The 15,564-nt window shown below is 42.8% G+C and overlaps 1 long non-coding RNA gene across 1 annotated transcript; it reads right to left on the reverse strand.

Moving 5' to 3' along the window:
* Window positions 1-848: 848 nt before the first annotated feature.
* On the reverse strand, window positions 849-12,325 carry LOC146683509 (uncharacterized). Its single transcript, XR_014917504.1, has 6 exons — window positions 11,842-12,325; window positions 11,210-11,359; window positions 2,731-2,799; window positions 2,459-2,631; window positions 2,279-2,364; window positions 849-923 (listed from the first exon to the last, which is right to left on the reverse strand). It is a non-coding gene; the product is annotated as an uncharacterized LOC146683509 (long non-coding RNA).
* Between the last annotated feature and the right edge of the window lie 3,239 nt (window positions 12,326-15,564).

Genomic DNA, 15,564 nt, shown 5'->3' on the forward strand with positions numbered 1-15,564 from the left:
AGTGACTCTTTCCATAAAACATACCTTCCAGAATTTAAAAAGAAACCAGCGACACTTTTTTTGTGTCTTCACAGTGTTGCTCTCTGCCTCTGCATCGCTGTCAGTTTGCTGCAGAGGACGAACAAACATAAGTTTATTAAAAAAGTAAAGTCACTTTAAATTAACAAGTGCAATTTAAAGAGAATGTGCATTTCATATGTTTCGTGTAAAAGCAAACCGAGGAACAGCAGAGGTGTCTCCATTTTCTCTTCTTCTTTTGACCATTTTCAGCAACACAAGCATCCGGGATGCTGATGAGGACAAAAGTGTAAATGTTATTTTTCAAAGTGGAAATTTTTAACAAGGAGTACATGCTGGAGATTGCAGATAAAAATTAATAACTGTAATGGAACAAAATCATGTATTTTGTACATTTACACTCTACATTTTCAAACGCTAATCTCTGAATCAATAGAAATTATAGACAAGACTAGAAGTAGTAAAAAAGATGTAAATACGAAACACCAATAAAAGGGAAATAAAACAGCTCCAACTAAACCACTGCTATAAATATCTCCAGCAGCATTAAAGAGCGGCGCATTTCTTTACCTCTGATGAGACGTAGAAGGAATTTCCTTCTCTGCCACGTTTTGTTTGTGTGATTTCTGTTTAGAAACAAGAAAAGCAACATCAGTAATGGCATAAAACAAAGTATATGGTAAGAAAATACAATATCCTTCATTTGGATTCAAAATTCAGTTTTTACAGAAATCATCCAAGAAGCTTCCTTAAAAGTTTCAAAAATGCTTATTTACCATAAGAAAACATTCAGAGAAATGTGCTGCGAGTCTCTTCAAACTTACCTTTCTGTGAAAAAGAAGTTTAAACATCTTTGGACTTGATGTGATCGCAGCCAAAATCTCCTCAGCTTTGCAAAAGTTCAACTGAAAACAAGCAGTCAAAGGTTGTATATTTATAAACTTTCAGCATAGAACGTTCATACCCTGAACAGCAAACATCAGCATTATGATGTATGGGGCTCATTTGCATATTTTGGAATGTATGCTCATTTGAACTGTATGGTGCTCGTCTCCAAGCAACTGCTACAAAAACAGGTCAAGTCAAGTGGCTTTTATTGTCATTTTAACCACGTGCAGAGGTACTGTACAGAGTGAAATGAGACCGCGTTCCTCCGAGACCCTGGTGCTATATATGACATATACGGACAAACCCAGGACTACATAAAGTGCAGTGTGCATAAATTGCAAAAATAAACAAGACAAAACAGTGCAAAACTAGACAGAACAGGACGATACAGACACAAGACAATGGAAATGTGCAAAATGCTGAGTATTGTGCAAAAGTAACTTGGTGTCTGTATGTATGTGTATGAGTGTGAGATACTGCAGATAAGTGCTTGGTAGTGACATGTGTGAAGGTGTGCGTGTGCCAGTGCAGTCACTGAGTGTTCAGGGGTCTGACGGCTTGTGGGAAGAAACTTTTCCGTAGTTTGGTAGCGAGGGCCCGGATGTTCTGGGACCTCTTTCCAGAAGGCAGCAGGGTGAAGAGTGTGTTTGAAGGCTGTGTGGGGTCCTCCAGCAAGCGGGTGTTATAAGGAGGGGAGAGGGACTCCAATGATCTTCTCAGCTGCTCTCACAATCCGTTGTAGGGTACTGCGATCTAATACGCTGCAGTTACCATACCAGACAGTGATGCAGCTACTTAGGATGCTCTTGTTAGTCCCACTGTAAAAGGTGGTGAGAATGGATGGTGGGAGATGGGCTTTCCTCAGCTTCTGCTTGAAGTAGAGACGCTGCTGGGCCTTCTTGGTTATGGAGCTGGTGTTGAGGGAGCAGGAGAGGTTCTCCGCCAGGTGGACACCAAGAAATCTGGTGCTCTTGACGACCTCCACAGAGGATCCATTCATGTTAAGTGGGCAGTGATCCCACTGTGCTCTCCTGAAGTCAACAATCTCTTTTGTTTTGTCCACGTTCACAGACAGGTTGTTGACTCTACACCTCTACAGATGGCCCGCAGTGCAACCCTTCAGCTTCCTACTAGATTCACCTATATACAAATTTAAAGACCTAGGAGACTTACTTCTCGTCACAGAGTTGTAGCATTCACAAGATTTTCAGAAAACTTGAACACTATTAAAGTGGTTCGTGAGACTCCACATCTGATAACAGTATAACACACTGCTTATTTATGTAAAATTGTCATCAATAAATGTGTTCAAAACAGAAGCTACACTGGCTTTAAAAGTTTTTGTTAACTCTGACTACCTGTCTGCTCTTACCTGTTTCTTTTGCTCTCTGCTGTCTTCATCCTCCATCCAACTCTACATTGTATTGTTAGGGATGACATGATGAAACTGAAGGGTGTCTGGGCACCGAAAAAAGAAAAGAAGAGAGATTGGATTAGGCTGCAGCTGGCGTGCCATTCTCTCACTTCAGGATGAGATGCTGTGTCTTCTTACGTTAATCTTGTAAAACAGGATGTAGGCTGAGTGCTGCTGTTCCTCACAAGCTGCAGATCTAGTTGTGTGCAGCACCTGTGCGTCATTATAGGTGAGCCAAGGATGTAGAGTGTGGACTCTCCTCGGGACGGACAGAATTACAGATGCAGCAGCTGTTTCCGATGTATGGAAACCTGACACACAAACAAAAGTTTACAGTATCAGTGTAAAATAATTCATTTTGTCCAGGTTGAGAAGGTGAGATTTGGTCCTTGTGCACCACGTGTACTCACCTGAAGCTGTCTGTAGTCTGAATTTTATTTTCCATTATTTATCCACCGCCCAAATGTTTCACTGCGCTACTGCAAAAAGGTAAAAACACAAACACACAATTAGACACTGAGCACTGGATGTGCATGCATGCATGAGCTTTGAAGTTTAAACTTTTTTTTATCATCAACAATTTTTATTTATTTCATTTTAAACTTCAATAACAGAGCTTAAGGATAACTACATAAATAAATAGTTTAAAAAACAAACAAACAAAAACAAAACACAACAACAACAAAAAAAACAAAGGGAAGTTATCCTATTCTTTCTTCGCACACCAATTCCCACACCACCACTCTGTCATTACTCCTCTGTTCTTCAAGTTACAGAAAGCCAGCTTGTAAAGGGGGACCAAATACAATCATATTGATGCAATTTGTCTAATAAACCATAAGTCACTTTTTCGTAAGACGCCAACTTAGCCATTGTCTTTAGCCACTCTTCATAGGGAGGGGGGGTTCTTTTTCCGCCAATGTCTTAGCAGGACCCGTTTGGCCGTAGTAAGAGCCAAAATAATCCATCTTTTTGTATAACTGGAAAAATCTACAGGGAGTGCAGAATTATTAGGCAAGTTGTATTTCTGAGGAATAATTTTATTATTGAACAACAACCATGTTCTCAATGAACCCAAAAAACTCATTAATATCAAAGCTGAATGTTTTTGGAAGTAGTTTTTGTTTTTAGTTTGAGCTATTTTAGGGGGATATCTGTGTGTGCAGGTGACTATTACTGTGCATAATTATTAGGCAACTTAACAAAAAACAAATATATACCCATTTCAATTATTTATTTTTACCAGTGAAACCAATATAACATCTCCACATTCACAAATATACATTTCTGACATTCAAAAACAAAACAAAAACAAATCAGTGACCAATATAGCCACCTTTCTTTGCAAGGACACTCAAAAGCCTGCCATCCATGGATTCTGTCAGTGTTTTGATCTGTTCACCATCAACATTGCGTGCAGCAGCAACCACAGCCTCCCAGACACTGTTCAGAGAGGTGTACTGTTTTCCCTCCTTGTAAATCTCACATTTGATGATGGACCACAGGTTCTCAATGGGGTTCAGATCAGGTGAACAAGGTGGCCATGTCATTAGTTTTTCTTCTTTTATACCCTTTCTTGCCAGCCACGCTGTGGAGTACTTGGACGCGTGTGATGGAGCATTGTCCTGCATGGAAATCATGTTTTTCTTGAAGGATGCAGACTTCTTCCTGTACCACTGCTTGAAGAAGGAGTCTTCCAGAAACTGGCAGTAGGACTGGGAGTTGAGCTTGACTCCATCCTCAACCCGAAAAGGCCCCACAAGCTCATCTTTGATGATACCAGCCCAAACCAGTACTCCACCTCCACCTTGCTGGCATCTGAGTCGGACTGGAGCTCTCTGCCCTTTACCAATCCAGCCACGGGCCCATCCATCTGGCCCATGTTAAGGTTCAAATATTGAGGAAGGAGAGTAAACACAACCATGGTCCAGAAGAGCTTGGTCAGACAATTGATTTTAATGAATACACGCGTGGGAAGACCAGTTCCGTTCGCAGACAGGGCTGATCTCCGACTTAATCAAAGCATAAACAGATTTTTTATACCATCAGGGCTTGAACTTACTGACGCCCCCCTCATCAAGACTCACTCTCATGTCATCAGTCCATAAAACCTTAGAAAAATCAATCTTGAGATGTTTCTTGGCCCAGTCTTGACGTTTCAGCTTGTGTGTCTTGTTCAGTGGTGGTCGTCTTTCAGCTTTTCTTACCTTGGCCATGTCTCTGAGTATTGCACACCTTGTGCTTTTGGGCACTCCAGTGATGTTGCAGCTCTGAAATATGGCCAAACTGGTGGCAAGTGGCATCTTGGCAGCTGCACGCTTGACTTTTCTCAGTTCATGGGCAGTTATTTTGCGCCTTGGTTTTTCCACACGCTTCTTGCGACCCTGTTGACTATTTTGAATGAAACGCTTGATTGTTCGATGATCACGCTTCAGAAGCTTTGCAATTTTGAGACTGCTGCATCCCTCTGCAAGATATCTCACTATTTTTGACTTTTCTGAGCCTGTCAAGTTCTTCTTTTGACCCATTTTGGGGCTGGCCCCCGACAGCCCCAAACAAAAAGACAGCAACAAAACAGAGCACCAGACCAGGGTGGGTGGAGGGGGTCAAGGAAGGAGGGTACGAAACCAAAAACAAGGGGCTGAAGCCCAACCAGATGAAGGCGGAGCTGAAGCCGGACCAAACGAAGACGAGGCAGGGCCAGACGAAGGCGGAGCCGGACCAGATGAAGGCCAAAACCAGTCCAAAAACACAAGAAAACAGTCCACGAACACAGGAAAACAGATCAAAAACAAAACCAAACTAGAGCTCAACAAGAGTCTAAGAAAAGTTCAGGGGGTCGACAACACAAGGACCAAGACAGTTCTGGAGGCCGGCCGTGCACACGGCAACGGCGGCGACGGGCAAACAGTTCTGGAGGCCTACCGTGCACACGGCAACGGCGGCGACGGGCAAACAGTTCTGGAGGCCGACCACTTGGAAGGCAGTGGCGGCCACTGAGCAGGTCCGGAGGTCGGCCGCGATGCCAGCGGCGGCGACGAACTCTTTCCGGAGGCCGTCCCCGAAGGCCATGATGCCAACTTAGAGGCCCGGAAAACGGCCGGCAGAGGCGAGGCAGAACGGGTCGAGCTGGCTCTGATGGCGGTGTGGCAACCGCAGGACCAGACGAGGCAGGACCAGACGAAGACGAGGCAGGACCAGACGAAGGCGGAGCTGAAGCCGAACCAGATGAAGGCGGAGCTGAAGCCGGACCAAACGAAGACGAGGCAGGGCCAGACGAAGGCGGAGCCGGGCCAGACGAAGGCACAGAGGCTGGACCAGGCGTGGATGAAGGCACGGCGGCGGAACCTGACGGCAGCGGGACGGCTGCGGAACCAGACAGTGGTGATGCTGCAGGCAGTGATGCTGCAGGAGGTGATGTGGATGCAGGCAACGGTGTAGAAGCCACAGGGGATGATTCAGCAGGTGGTGGCTAAACAAACTTCCCCGGACCGTCAGCAGACGTGAGGATGTGCTTGCTGGGTCCTCCAGGACCCCCAGCAGACGAGGCATGGTGCTGGGTGGGCTCCTCAGACCCACCATCTGACTTGGCTTGAGGCTGGACGGGCAACTCGGGCCCCCCAGCTGACGACAGTTGAGGCTGGCTGGGTTCTCCCGAACCCCCAGCTGACGACACTTGAGGCTGGCTGGGCTCCTCAGGCCCTCCAGCCGACGAGGCAGGATGCTGGCTGGGTTCACCTGAACCCCCAGCTAACATGGCTTGAGACTGGACGGGCCCCTCTGGCCCTCCAGTGGAAACAGACACTGAAGCAGCAGGCACAGAGACCTCTGCCAGTGTGGACACTGGCTGGGACTGAGCAGCACAGTGGCTAGACTCAGGCAGCAACAGTGGGATGCAGTCCTCAGAGGGCTGAAAGTGTTCCCCAATACACTCAGCAGAGGACGGAGGCGGACGGGTGAACTCACTTGAACTCTCAGGGGGTGCTGAGAGCTGAGACTGTTCTGGTGAGTTCTCCGATGAGGCTGCTGGCGCTGGCGTCTTGACCTCTAGGGGTCCAGAGTTGGCTGGTGACTGACACCCAGCCTCTGGGGAGGCCCTAGAGGGAGCAACTGTCTCTGACATGGCCAGCTTAAGAGAACCAGCAGATATTGTGGTGAAGTGTGTTCCCTGCTTTGAATGAGATAGTGAGGATGGTGGCTGAGTAAACGAGCGGACAGACAGCTGAACTGGTGGCGACAGAGCAATAGGCAGCGAAGCGGCTACAGAGTGACCTACAGGTAGTGGAGACGACTGTAGTGGAGTTGTAATAAGTGGTGGAGTGGGTGACTGAACTGAGGGCAGCGCGGCTGCTGACTGAACTGAGGGCAGCGCGGCTGCTGACTGAACTGAGGGCAGCATTACAGGCCTGGCATTTGACTGGGATGGAAGTGAGGATGGGACAATGGAGCGGACACGGTCATAAACATGGAACGAGGGTTCAGAACAGGCAGTCTTAGAAGCTATGGCCATGGGTGAGAAATCATTGTTATCCTCAGTAGAAACATAAAAAATTGCGGTAGCGGCGGGGGGGTGTAGGTGAAGCTCGTGGAGAACGAAACTCTGCACGAGCGGATGCAGAGAGTCCAATAGCCAGGGATAACCGGAAATAAGGTGTTGTAGGTTGGCTTCCACAGTGTAAAGAGAGGCGTCTCCCTCATGCTCTAACCACTGGTTAATTAATCTAGAAGCAGAGTCAATAACGGCCTCCCGAAGCTCCCTGGGTGGACTGAATGCCGCTGGATCCATAGCTGGCTGGTCCGTACTGTCACGGCGAGTGAGATAAGCCGTATAAAAATAATAAATGAGGATCAATCGCAGGCAGTAGTGGAGGAGTGAAGGTGGTTTATTGGACACGAAATAAATATAGACAAACAGCAAATGGAGCACAAACTAAACTAGACTGGAGACAACTAAACTACTGAATACGAACCGGAACTCAAACATGAAGCAAGGTGGACGACGGTACAAGATGGTGACGGCAGGGAACACACGGATGAAACATGGTGGAAAACACAGACGGACCAGCAACTACAATGACAGAGGACACGACTTAAATACACACAGAGAAACACAGGGGAATTACACACAGGTGGTGGACACAGCTGGGAATAATCAACAAGACGAAACAGAGGTAAAACTGAACACACTCACATGGGACGCAGACCTTCACAATAAAACAGGAAACGAGAACACTACACCAAGACGCAGACCTGACACAGAGACAGACAGAATGACACATGGAACCTGAACTAAACTAAACGTGAGATACAACCGAGAACAAATCCTTAAACATGAATAAACAGAAACATAGAATTCTAATAATAATAATAATAATAATACTCATAGCGCCCAAAACCACAACAAACATTCAAAAATAAACTAATCAATCAAAACTCAAAATACTGGGTCGAAACTGACCCAGAACCATGACACTCCCAACTGTTTAAATAAAGTATGGGGGCAGTGTCCTGACATAGGCATTGCCTCTGATTTATCCCAGTTGACGCGATACCCTGAAAGCAGCGTAAAGCTTTCTATACATTCTAATAGGGCTGGAATTGACTTCCCAGGCTGGGTCATAAGTAACAACACATCATCTGTATATAATAGAAGCTTATGTTGACTATTACCCATCGAAATTTCAAATATATTTACATTATTTCTCAGTTTTTGTGCCAAAGGCTCTATAGCAATTACAAAAAGACCGGGGCTAAGGGGACAACCCATTTTTGTGGATCTCAGTAAAAGGAATAGGTCTGATATGAGCCCATTCGTCAATACTCGCGCTGAAGGCGAATCATATAATATCTTTATCCACCTAATAAAATTGTCACCAAAACCAAACTTTTCTAATGTCTTAAACAGATAATCCCACTCAACACAATCAAAAGCTTGTGCAGCATCCAGCGATAGGGCCACTGTTGGATATACTGAATCATATACATAATTTTGCAAATTAACCAACCGCCTAATATTATCTGAACCATAGCGGTTTGGAACAAAACCAGATTGGTCTGCATGAATTATTTTCGCCATTACTACTTTTAATCGACCCGCTAAGACCTTTGCCAAGATTTTTTGGTCAGAATTCAGCAAAGATATGGGGCGGTAACCACTTGGGTCTAAAGGGTCTTTCCCAGTTTTAAGAATAAATGTTATAAGTCCAGAGTGCATTGACTGAGGTAATGAGCCTACTTTGAACGCCTCATTATAAACATCGAGCAACAGGGGACTTAACATATCCTCAAATGCTCTATAGAAATCCAATGGTAACCCATCTAATCCTGGAGCTTTATTAAGTGGCATACTGTTAATTGCACGGGTAATCTCCTCCACTGTAATTGGAGCATCTATAATCTGCTGGTCAGTAGTAGAAAGCTGTGGCAGGTTTAAATCAGTAAAGAATGCTTCGAATTTCTGTTCATCTAAACTCTCTTGTGTAGAATAAAGATTATTGTAAAAGGCCCTGAATCCATCATTTATATGTCTAAAAGAAGTTAAAATAACCCCATCTGATTGTCGTATGCCTGGGATATGGTTCATACTGTCTTTCTGTTTAAGACGGTATGCTAATAAACGACTCGGCTTTTCTCCCATTTCCCAATATGCTTGATTAATGCGAAATAAAGCGTATTCTGCCTTTCTGTTGTACAGTACATTCAACTTATATTTAACTTTAACAATTTTATTCAACGTAACTCTGTCTTTTGTATGGGAATGTACTGCCTCAAGTGCCTTTAATTTGGCTTCTAACGTAATGATATTCTTGTTAGCTGCCTTCTTTTTAAAGGAAGCGTAAGAAATTGTCCTCCGCCTTAAGTATGCCTTCATAGCATCTGTCAATGGAAAATTGTATTTAGTAGTCAGTATAATCTTTTAGTGATATAAGTTTGCATATGGTAGAATACTGCTTGTAGTTATTTGTATTAGGAAATATTTAACCATGTATGCTTAGAGGCATATAATTAATTGTGTAGTGACAGGATGTGTGATCTCTAACAGGCTGCAGGCTTGGTGTGCACCCCAGGAATGCACCCCCACGTCCTGGGAGCATGAGAGGTTGCACCTTGTTTTATTGTTTTAACATAGCTATGTCTGTTTTAGTCTAAGTGCCTTTTGTTTAGATGAACTGCTGGACTTCCCCACCGTGTTATCAAGGGTGAACCATCTAGGGTGGGGGAGACTACCCTCTTTGTGACCAAGGATGTACCTTTTGTGCTTTTATGTATATGACCCTTTGACAAGCAGTAACACACACACACACACACACACACACACACACACTGAAGTATAAAATAAAGACAAGGGCAAAGCTCAGCGCGAGTCTCAGTCTGGAGGCTGCCCTTGCTAGCAAGAAGTTCTGTGTGTTTCTCTTCTCTGAGTCTTTACTGAAGAAGTGTTTTAGAATATTTTCCCTAACAGCATCCCACCAAGTAGCCAATGTAGTGTCCTCTCGATTATTTGTCTGTTTGTAAAATTGTATTTCATCGCTTATCAATTTAATAAACCCAGAGTCTTTAATTAAGGACACATTTAAATGCCATCTGCGGCTTTGAGGAATCTGTAAAATATTTCCAAGACATAGAAAAATTGGCACATGGTCCGAGAATACTATATTAGATTAGATTAGATTAGATAGAACTTTATTAATCCCTCGGGTGGGTTCCTCTGGGAAATTCGATTTCCAAAAAAGCACAGCACCGACAGAAGTTACAGAGTTACAGAATATTATATATATATATATATATATATATATATATATAATACACACACACACACACACACACACATATATATATATAAATACAGAGACAATATAAATAAAATATACGAAGGGGATAAATAGAATAAATAGGAATAAAAATAAAAATACAAGTGAATTGCACATTTCAAGAATTGAGTCTATTGCACCGTTGACTATTTACAAAAGTATTGCACAAAAGGTATTGCACAGTGAGGTGAAGAGGCACTACAGCTTAGTTACCAATACTTGAATCTATAGAGTTATTCACTAAGGCTTCAGAAATAAGAAAGTAGTCGATTCTAGTATAAACATTATGAGGCAGAGAGTAAAAGGAATATTCCCTGCCTTCTGGATGCATTGTCCGCCAAATATCATTCAGACCTAAATCTGAGGTCATCTGCCTTATGGCAACTACAGATTTACCCTCTGTGCCTCTCCTAGGAAGTGATCTATCTAGGTCTTGATCCAGTATTTGATTAAAATCTCTTCCTACCACTATTTGTGCACCTTCTAATTCCAAAAGATACTGTGACAGGTTGTGAAAAAAGGCGAGTATGTCCGCATTAGGTGCATAGATATTACATAAAATTATTGGTGTGTCCAGTAGTTGTCCATAAACCAATATAAATCTACCTTCCTTATATGTTATTACTTTTGTTTCAGTAAAGCTAACTGCTTTATGAATCAGAACCGACACTCCCCTACTTTTACCAGTTCCAGGACTGGAAAAGACTTTACCTACCCAGGAACATTTAAGTTTTAAGGCTTCTGACTTACACGTGTGCATTTCTTGAATAAAGGCTATATCAACTCTTGATAATGTAACACACGATACTTTACCACTACTGAATGTAGAGAAAGTTAGGATCTTAGGCTTATGGTGTCTAGGAATCGACTAAGGCGCGAATGACACACAGCTCAAAGAACAGTCAACATTTATTCAAAACAAACCAAAAACAGTCATTCAACAGTTCACAACAGTTCCAATTGTCCATATTTGTCAGTCTGTGTATTCAGTTTTAGAGTTCAGAGTTCAGTGTTCAGAGTTCTTTTCAGTCTTTTCAGTTCAGGTGTGTGAGTATAGTGTTAATGTTAGTAGTACTACCCGGGTAGTGTATTGTTCTGAGATCTCATAAGCTTATCTGTCAAGAAGTCACGCAGTTGTCACTTTAAGTAGGCTGGAAATCTTTCCTGCATCGCAGCTGGGGATCCGGAATCCTGGCTCGCAACTTTAGACTCCAACAAAAAAACCAACCTGCACAGGGCAGTGAACATATTTTACATGAATATCATATAACAACTTAATTAACACTAGTGACCAAATGTCTCTCACTCTTTGTATATAACGACTTAATGCAATCAATAATAAAATTAATCAAAGAACCTTAAAACAATTTCCACATCATACAAATTTAACTCAAATCTCATATTTTGTGAACAGCAGTCACATCAATCCAATGAATTGAGAGAATGTACATTACTGATGCACGAGGAAAGTGCAAAACGTGGTCGCAGTACTATTTAGCCAAAGACTGCTCATATTTATCATCTCATTACAATAAATAAAACTTACCTACTAGCTTCCAAAGAAATATTTCCGATTGGTTTAAAACATTCACAAGTGAAGAAATAAAAAGATAATACAGCACTTAAAAGGAACACATGAAATTTACATTATACTAAGCTAATGATTAGCTGACGATTAGCTTGCTATGCTAGCGCAGTTAGTCAACTCACCGGAAATGAACAAAAAACACAAAAACAGAGGTACACCAGCATCAACAAGCGGAAAAGTAAAATTTGTGTCTTCACACACAACCTTTTTCTTGAACAAGGATTAAAGAAAAACTCGGTGAGTAGCTCCGACCAGCATACGTAGCCTTAGCGCTATTCTCCTTCTCTACAGTTCTCAACTCAAGTTCACAAGCACTAAACAATCTCATAGTGCCACCTACTGACATTCTTTGGGAACAGCAGTTCATTTTCATGAGGCAAATTTTAGGTGGGTTACAATAACTTTAGATATGTTAATATTTTCTTCCTCTTAATCCCGTTATTCAACCCCTTAACATTCCAGCTGGCTATTTTGAAATCTGTCTGTCTATCCATGTTATATGTTGTCTCCTTGACCTGGAGACAACATATAAGATGACACCGCCATGGACCTCAACCTGCAGGCTTTGTGTTACCTGTTTCTTTATACAGGAGCATGTAGGGGTGGACTGCCTTTTTATTTGATTACCCTTTTCTCATGTTTTTCTTAGTTAGGGACATTTTGGGGGACGTTATACTCTTACTTGTTAAACACATGCTCCCATCCACTCTCTTGGTCCAGAAGCTCCATAATCCAAGTGTCCCAACTCAGGTCTGATGGCATTTTTTCAGTGGTGTTTTTAACCTCTTGGGAACTTTCACTACATTCCTTACTTGATGCAGAAAGAAGAAACGAGTCAGGGATGCATAGCAAGCACAACAAGACACCAGCAGCCCAGACCTTTCACCAACTGAAGACATTTGCAGCACCATAAAACATGACAGAGAAGAGCTGGGACTATGTGAAAGAGTGAAGTGCTGCAGTCAAGTTGCAATGGTCCTATCTTTTATACAGTCTATGGTTCACTCTATTAAGATGTGATTATTTCCAAGGTCCATTTAGTTTTAGTTAGCTGAAGCTAAACCAGAAGTTAAAACGAGATGGTGAAAAACATTTTTAGTTAATGTTACGACTGTTGTCGTAATGTTGTCTCATATGTAAATCTGAGTGTGCAGGTGCCTTTCCGTGATTGGTGCATCCATGGGACGGCCCATACAGATTGGCTAATGACCTGGAGACAACATATAAGATGACACCGCCATGGACCTCAACCTGCAGGCTTTGTGTTACCCGTCTCTTTATACAGGAGCATGTAGGGGTGGACTGCCTTTTTATTTGATTACCCTTTTCTCATGTTTTTCTTAGTTAGGGAGATAAGTGTTGGGTTTAGAGTTTATTATTGTCATTTGTATTAGGAAACATTTAACCATATATGCTTAGAGGTGTATAATCAATTGTGTAGTGATAAGTTGTGTGACCTTTAACAGGCTACAGAGGCTTGGTGTGTATTCCACACTGGAATGCACACCTGCATCTTGGGGGCATGGGAAGAGGTCGCATCTTGTTTTATTGTTTTATGGTAGGATTAACGTAGCTACATTTGTTTTAGTCTAAGTGCTTTTCTGTTTAGATGAACTGCTGGACTTCCTTACCGGGGGGGTCTAGTCTACCCTCTTCCTGACCAAGGATGATTGCCTTCGTGCTTTCATGTTGTTATATGACCCTTTTGACACACACACACACACACACACACACACACACACACACACACACACACACACACACACACAGTATTCTTTGTTCACATGTATACCCATGTAAGATGTTATATGTTAATGACCCTATGCATATTCATGTAACCACAATAAAAGGAGTGCTGTGGGGAAACCTGGCTGAGAGTCTGATGGTGGTCAAGTGGTGGAACGACACTTGGCTCCAGCCAGGTCTCCCTCATGCATGAGTAACCAGAGAACTTTGGTGCCTTGAGTCTTGCTTTTTGCTGTGTAGCAGATTGTCCTTAACGTTCCAGCGAATAGGTTTATGCTACAAACCTATCAATAAGACATTGTCATTTGGTTTTATTCTTTTCATAAATAAGTTTTGTACATCCTTTAGATACGGTCCCTTTTGTTTGTTGTTTTGGGGTCCACTCCGAAGCTATAGTTCGCTCCTTTCCTTTGTTAGAATTCAATCACTGTGAAAAAAAATCACCATCAAAATTGTACTGGTTGTGTGATGTGCTGCTTGGGGTCAGACAGGGGTGGATCACCCTCATATTATGGTCTGGCCACCCTTAGAAAGGCCATAACACTAAAATGAAAATTAAAACTAGACTTATAACTGGCTGGTGTCCTTACCAGTGACCTTGGGTCTGAACTGTGGGCTCCTCTTTCCAGGTGTTCGTACTGCCTGAGTGGGACCAAGATGTGCTGTCTTGCCTCTTTTGGGTTTTCTGCATGTTTCTGGCTCAACATGCAAGTATCCACTTCTTGACGTTCGCTGTTGGTTGCAGCCACTTGAGGTTTTTGGGCTCATTTGGGTTCTCAACACTGGGTGACTTTGATGGGAGTGAAAGCATCCTCACAACATAAATCACCACACTACCTGCTTTTGTTTCAGATTTTTTCTTTATCCTTGTTAACATGTTTGGGAACTGGGTTTACCTGTAATGCATTTTGTGCTCCAAAAGCTGTTATTTTGTGCAGCTGTGCTCCAAAAGCTGTTAGCATGACCTTTTTTATCATTAGATTGTGCCACACCAGCATCTGAGAGAAAAGCTTTGAGTTTGATTTTGTGTTTGTGTTTTGCAGGCACTCAGGAGAATAAGTCATGATGTTTCTTGTGTTTGTCATGTTAGTATCTCAGTGCTTGTCAATCACCAGTCAACAGTGTCACCACTGTGAACAACATCCTTCGACTGTTCGAGCCAAAACCTTGGAGAAGTCCCTGCAGCCGCTTCAAAACTCATCACTGAGCTCGATCTCTCTTTTAACACGCTGGAGACAACAATGAAAGATGACTTTCTTTCATATGCTGCTTTGACGGCTTTGTTCGTGAATAACAACAGAATCAAAACCATCCATGAAGAAACATTCACCTGCTGATTAATTTGGAGAAACTGGACTTCCACAAACCAGTTGGAGACTTTGTCCTCTGGATGGTTTCAGAACCTGATTTCTCTCCACTAGTTCAATCTTTTGGGAAACAAATATACAACACTGGGTCCGGGAAACCTTTTCCTGCCACTGAGGAGCTTGAAGACCCTCCATTTTTGAGGAGCTTTACTTCAGTCTGTCAGTGAAAGGGATTTTGTTGAACCTTGAAACTGCCGTGACCCTGTCCAAAGACCAGCTGGCCACCTGGCCGGGTCAGTCATGGATATTCACAAATACCCCATAGTACTGGTGGAAAAGACATATCGAGGGAAAATCCATGTTCAGACCATGTTCAGTGTGTCGTGACACTTGCACGATGGAAGAACACACCCACTTGTTGGTGCCAGAAGAGCCACTGAGAAATTATTGTTTTAGCTGGCTCATTACAAGTCGATGGCTGCTCACCTGGAGTAGGATAAAACTCTGGAGCGAATAATTGCCCGATTTTACTGGACAGGAAACTGTTTTAGACTTAGAGCTTTTTATTGTCATTGTGCAGTTTCTTGCACAGTGAAATTGGGTAAGTGGAGAGCATAGAGCCGCTGTATCTGTGCGCACCACCATCTTGCATTTTTTGCATGTTTGGCTGGTGTCACTTTTGGACTTTGCTACCTGTAGCTAAACATTTGCAGCTAAATCATTTATTTAAAAGCAGAAGCTGCAACTGATCGAGGGAATATTTGTCTGAAAACTTAAACTGAACTCCAAGGG

Source organism: Copadichromis virginalis, linkage group LG22 (assembly GCF_057382275.1).
Source record: "Copadichromis virginalis isolate Kocher_CV1m ecotype Utaka linkage group LG22, C_Virginalis_male_GT1.1, whole genome shotgun sequence".
Classification (NCBI taxonomy): Eukaryota; Metazoa; Chordata; class Actinopteri; order Cichliformes; family Cichlidae; genus Copadichromis; species Copadichromis virginalis.